This window comes from Aedes aegypti, chromosome 2, assembly GCF_002204515.2.
Source record: "Aedes aegypti strain LVP_AGWG chromosome 2, AaegL5.0 Primary Assembly, whole genome shotgun sequence".
In the NCBI taxonomy this organism is placed as follows: Eukaryota; Metazoa; Arthropoda; class Insecta; order Diptera; family Culicidae; genus Aedes; species Aedes aegypti.
Window position 1 is genome coordinate 65,706,384 of NC_035108.1, and position 6,000 is coordinate 65,712,383.

Genomic DNA, 6,000 nt, shown 5'->3' on the forward strand with positions numbered 1-6,000 from the left:
AACAAAGAAAGTTTTTTCAACATTGCACTACTTTGTAGGCAATTGGATTGCTCTATAACCATGTGAACAGAGCAATCTCGTTTGCAATCACATTTTCCAGATGCAAGAAAGCATGCAATATTGGGAATTTCGGATGCAATCACATGATATTTTTCGATTTTACTCATATATCATCGTTAAATATACAGTTATAACTCGTTATAATGACAATCATAAACGTGAACGTCCATGTAAATTTAGTTTTTTTTTTTTGCTGTGTGCAAACACCGCTGGATTTGCAAACAAAATCCTAAATATTGAATGTTACATTCTCTTAAAAAGTGTTGCAAGCAGAACGTTTTTTTCACATTATTTACCACTGAAAATTCTGTAATTTATGATGCATATAAAACGACCGAGCAGCCGATCCATTCATGTGCATCATTTACGACTGAATTTTCAGTTTATTATCACGTAAACAGAGCATTCTCGTTTGAAATTCCTCTTTGAAAATAATAACAACCGTGCGATATTAGCAAATTTTGGATGCAAGATCATGAAATGTTTCAGTTTCGCTCAAGATTGCAAGCAGGCAGTTTACGTTATTTATCATTGAATATTCAGTTATAACTCACTTTATATGATAATCAGGGAAGATGACGTGCCGTGTAAATTTCAGATTTTTTTGGTGTGCAGATTTTTTTTTAAATCGAGACCTATAATCTACGAATTTATTTCAGATCACTAAAATTCTCACGTAGATTCATATAGAATTCCTTCTCAGATCACTTTTAAGTGAGGATAAAGGAGCTTTTCCAAAATAATAACAATAAATTCGACAGGAATTATTCTTAGAATCCTTTTAGGTTTAATTTGAAAGAATGCCTTCCGAACCGCATCTCGAGGTTTCCATATAAATTTCTCCAAGTATGCTTCGAAAGTTCATTCAGGTCGATTCACTCCGAAAATTCCACCAAATATTTCTACAGATATTTTTTTCTAACATCCTTTGAAAAACCTATACAGCAAAAAAAATCTGTAATTTACATGGCACTTAAATTTTTATGATAATCATGTAAGTTATAACTGAATGTGCAAGCATAAATAATGTAAACTGTCTCATTGCATTCGAAAATGCGTGCAATCTTGAGTGAAACTGAAACATTTCATAATCGTTCATCCAACAATTAACAATAGTACATGCTTTCTTGCATCTTGAAAGTGAAATTGCAAACAAGAATACTCGGTTTACACGATTCTACGCTGAATATAATGTACATGGATGGATCTGCGGGTTGTCATTCCAAGTGCATTATATATGATTGAATTTTATGCGTGTAAATCATGTAAACCGAGCCGTTTTGCATGCTACATTCTTCGATAGAAGACGTTTCACGTTTAATATAAAGGATTTTGGTTACAATGTTGGATAGAATAGATGTGTTTATAGGTTTTATAATTGAATAATAAAAAATGGCTTTGCATGATTGAAGCCAAAATTACTGTTCATGTAAATTTAAAATATTTTTGTTGTGTGTGTGTTTTTTTTTAATTTATAGTAGGGTACAAAAAAGCTTCAAAAGCCTGGCCTATTGTATGTTGGCACGGTGTGGGACTCACGTTAGGCGTGTGTACCAAGTAGCAATGAAATCAAATGAAATCTAATTGTATCACTTTCGAAACAATTTCTTCAATTATTTTTCCGGAAGAACTGTCGAATGTTTCCGAATACTCTAAAAGAATTTACGAGGAACTTTTTGAAAAGACATCAGAGAGGGAGAATCATTCGATAAAACTCTAAGAAAATGCTCTGATGGAATATTTGTATTTTGTACGTAGAGTAATTCCAAGAATAATCCTGGGTTAAATGCTATAGAAAATATAAAGAGATCTACCGAAAAGCTAAACATTACTTATATTTTGCAATTGGATGAAATGGACAAATTGATGTGATGTGATTCACATCAATTTGTCCATTTTATCCAATTGCAAAATATATGTAATGTTTAGCTTTTCGGTGGTTGTTAAACTTCCACTCAGCTGGTTAGCCGTAAACCACGATTCATAATTAAAAACAAGTGTATAATAGATGTTCCTAAAGAAATTCTCGGAAATATTATGAAAGTTTCTTTGAAGAAGCTCAAAAGATATTTCTGCAGAAATTCCTAGGATAAAATCCTTAAACTATTTTAAGCGAACTACTTTAAGGAATCATTAAAACAATTTATTGAAGTTGCCTGAGGCAACGCTTCCTAGTGCATTTCCTGATCAAATCTTTGAAAGGTTCCTGGATAAATTCATGTAGGAATTATTCGCTTATATTAGCAGTTACTGGTGAAATTTTTCAAAATGGTTTTGAAGAATCTTAATCCACTACCAATATTTTTTCACTACGAGACAAAATGCAAAACTAGTTTTGTGTGGGAGTCGTGTTTTTCCTCCTTATTCGTGGATCACATCACCGACCAAAGGTTTTTCCTCACTCAATAATAAACATCCTTCCCGTGGTGATTTTTGAGATGCAGAGGTATACTCGGTCTCTAGAAGCAACAATTACACACACAATCCCATTCCTTCCCCATCTCAACTGACTGTAAGGACTTGGACGGCGCCGTTATTGACCAATAATATGAAAGCTGCTAAAATGTGCGCTTCGAAAGTAAGCGGAAAGCGCCATTCCTTATTCATTTGAATCGAAGTACATTTCTTACCATGTACTTACTTAGTTACGATCAATTACGGAGTTACAACCATTGATATGTACATTCAGTCTATGCTATGCTATGCTACAAAGTTGTTAAAGTATCTCAGATGAAGACAACTAACTGTTTCTTATAGAGTTCATAGATGAGTTTGGTTTTCAAACACTTTACTTTGACAAAAGAAAACACTTTATTTTTACGGAAACTTGCATTCCAATACATTATTTTCAATTGAAACGTCTTAACTCAATTTAAGAAATTCCTAAGAAAAATATTAAGGTGAAGTAAACGAGAATACTCGAAAAGAGTTTTGGTTTTTTTTAATGAGCCTACTACGCCTTCATAATAAATGCTGTATTTTATTCAGCAATGCACCAACCAGATCATCACCACTCCAACCGGTTCCTACAACCCGGTATTGCACTTGCATTCACCTGTCTTCGAATGTGCATCCCGTTTGTCCCCCACATTCGAGATTCCCAGCAAATGGACCACTAACGGTACAAACCCCACACTCATTCAACCTAAACTTCCTCCCGCAATTTCACCCAACCAAAGAAGGAAGGGAAAATCAATTTCATAGTCCATCGCTGCTTGATGGTGTTTTTCTTTTTGCCAAGTGGCGAGCTGCCGGTCGATTCCTCGAGGCCTACTGCGTGTTCCTCAGTTTTATTTGTAGGCACCGCTCACAACTGCATAAACTTTTTTCGCTTGCTTTGCAAACCTCCTCACCGAACAAAAGCAAAATATTATAGAAACAAAATGAGTATCGCACCTGTCAGACACACTTTTCTGCGTTGCTGTGGAAACATTCCTATTGGAAACTAGGCTGCCTACGGCCTACTGCTAATCTGCCTTGGGTGACATTCACTTCGCAATTCACTTGGGGTGTTTGTATTTTTTGCGATTCTATTTTATCCACCCCCGCCTTTTCACTCTTCTTCGACTGTGGGCTTGAATTAGGTAATGTTTGCACTTTTCAATGTCGTGCTTTCGAGAATCAACTAGATTGGATCGAATATCACTTCACTGCCTTTCACTTCTTTACGATTATCACCCAAAATCACAATCCCGAACTGTAATCCAGCGAATTGGTAGAAATTCTTCCACTAATCAAAGTCGCAATTTTCCCAAGTTTCCCCGTTCGATATATTTTTTTCTACTTTTTTTTCCTTCTTGGCTGCTTGACAGATTTTCCTTCACTATTTTGTCTTGCCAGGAAAAAAATATGCCACACGTCTCGCGCAAAAGTAAGCGACGAAAGATACGCCCGTCCGTCCGTTGTCGTGACAATGAAAACACAGAATGAATCGCTCAAGTCGGTTCTCCTGTGTTGAAACCGTTTTCGCGAATATCTTTCGGCTGTGTGTGCGAGCCGACACGGTATTCCCCATACACTGTAAGAAGCTGTATTTTGTACAGTGTCTGACAACACATTTGCAACTTTTCGGATTTTCCATACAAAATGGTCAATTTTAGAGGGTTAGATCTTTGTTAATGATAGACATATTTGAATGAAATGTTCACAGTTCTTCAGACATAACTTGTATTTCAATTTATATTTTCATTGATTTCTTATCAAGCAGTTATTTTTCATTTCCTTTATTTGTATCATTTTAAACAATACATTCATGAGAATCTACAGTTACGTACAAAACAAAAAGTAAACCTCAGCAAAAAAGTTTAACTCGTTGACATTTTTTATTAATTTTTCTCATACCTTAATACACAGGTACCGGATTCCTGCAAATGTTTATGTATTACTGAGACAAGAAAAAGAGCAAAAAATATTAATGAATTTTGCTTCGAATTGTATGGGAGTATCACTTCTTCGATTATTTTTTAAATTATTATAGTATAATTCTCGCATAATTTGTGATGTCGCCCTAAAAGCCATTGGTAACCGAGTGTGTAGCTCATCGTTTCTAAGCAAATGAATAGCCCTGGATGGAAACTATCACCACTGGGAGATAGAGGAGGCTCTTCTCTTCATCGTATCATAGTTGAATAAAGTGTAAATTCATTCGTTTGCTCGGTTACAAATGGCTTTTAGGGCGAGATCACAGGTGATGCGAGAATTTCATTATTTTCTTCGACACCCTATAAAACTGGATGAAAAAAGTTTGAAATAAATTTCAAGTGAGCTGGTTTTTGTTGCAAACCAGTTTTAAACCCAAGATTATCAATTTTTATGTGTAACTGAGCAAATTTTGCTGGACTACATAATGAAAATAAAAATTGTTACTAAGACGGATGTGTTGGTAAGCCATTTTTCGGGAATCCAGTACCTGGGTATACGTTGCCCCTACACCACGAGAGGACTCATGGTTCCAGAAATTAATCTGAATTCAATTTCAACTCTATAATCACGTGATCCTCTTTCCCTGGTGATGATGGAATTTTTACAATCTTGTTGGGAGTACGAATAAAGCACACATGTGGGGTAAACAAGATAGCTTATTATTATTATTCCAAACAAGAACAGTGGTGCCAAATTCAATTCAAATCATAACATATCTCCTTTTCTCTTATAAAAATAACAAAACTTATTTCTCGTTACGTAGGACTGCTTCAAATGTTCAACGCGTAGTCCTCGAATCTCTTGGGTGGAGCTCTGTTACGCTGGGGTCTCGCCTTCTCGACAGCTTGCGGTGCTTCGCACGAGTCATCTTGGTTGGAATGTTGCTTGGCAGATTTTACGTGTGAAGTGTTGCGCTTGTATACATTACCATCCGGAGTTTCCAGTACGAGGCTGTTTTCTCGGCGGTCGCCTATACGAGCTGGCGTTGGAAGGAAAGCTGTGTCCAGTTTGTTCTGTGGTGCCATATTTTTCATCCATACTTCATCTCCGATACGCACGGTCGACTCTTTAGCTCCAACTCTCTTGTCGCGACTTTCTTTAGTTTTGAATTTCACAGTACGATCGCGGTCACGCAGTTCTCCATCGTCGGCAATATTTGCTTGGAAGTGCGGGATTAGATCACGGAATCTTCGACCGAACATCAGTTGTGCCGGCGCGACATTCGTTACAGAATGCGGAGTCAGCGAATACATGTAGACATAATCCTGAATAGCTTCCTTCCAATCCGTACCACGCTGTTTGCTTATTCGGAGTACCTTCAGGATCGACTGATTCTGCCGCTCGACCTCGCCATTTGCGCTCGGCCAATACGGTGTCGTGTGTGTTAATTTTATGCCATAATCGACGCAATAATCCTTTAGCTCTTGACTGGAAAAATTCTTAGCATTGTTGAAGGTCAGTATATATGGTAAGCCCATTCTGGTGAAGACGCCTTTTGAAACTCGAATCACGTCGCTC

The 6,000-nt window shown here is 36.8% G+C and overlaps 1 protein-coding gene across 2 annotated transcripts in view; it reads right to left on the minus strand.

The window, feature by feature from the left end:
* LOC5567142 (E3 ubiquitin-protein ligase AMFR) overlaps window positions 1–3,992 on the minus strand; it is a 167,881-nt gene extending 163,889 nt beyond the window's left edge. The window contains exon 1 of one of the 2 annotated variants that reach the window (XM_001651489.2): window positions 3,457–3,988. The gene's annotated coding sequence lies outside the window, so the exon portion shown is untranslated. Of the gene's footprint in view, window positions 1–3,456 lie in introns of both variants that reach the window. The other variant, XM_021841088.1, reaches the window with a different exon arrangement.
* Window positions 3,993–6,000: the final 2,008 nt, after the last annotated feature.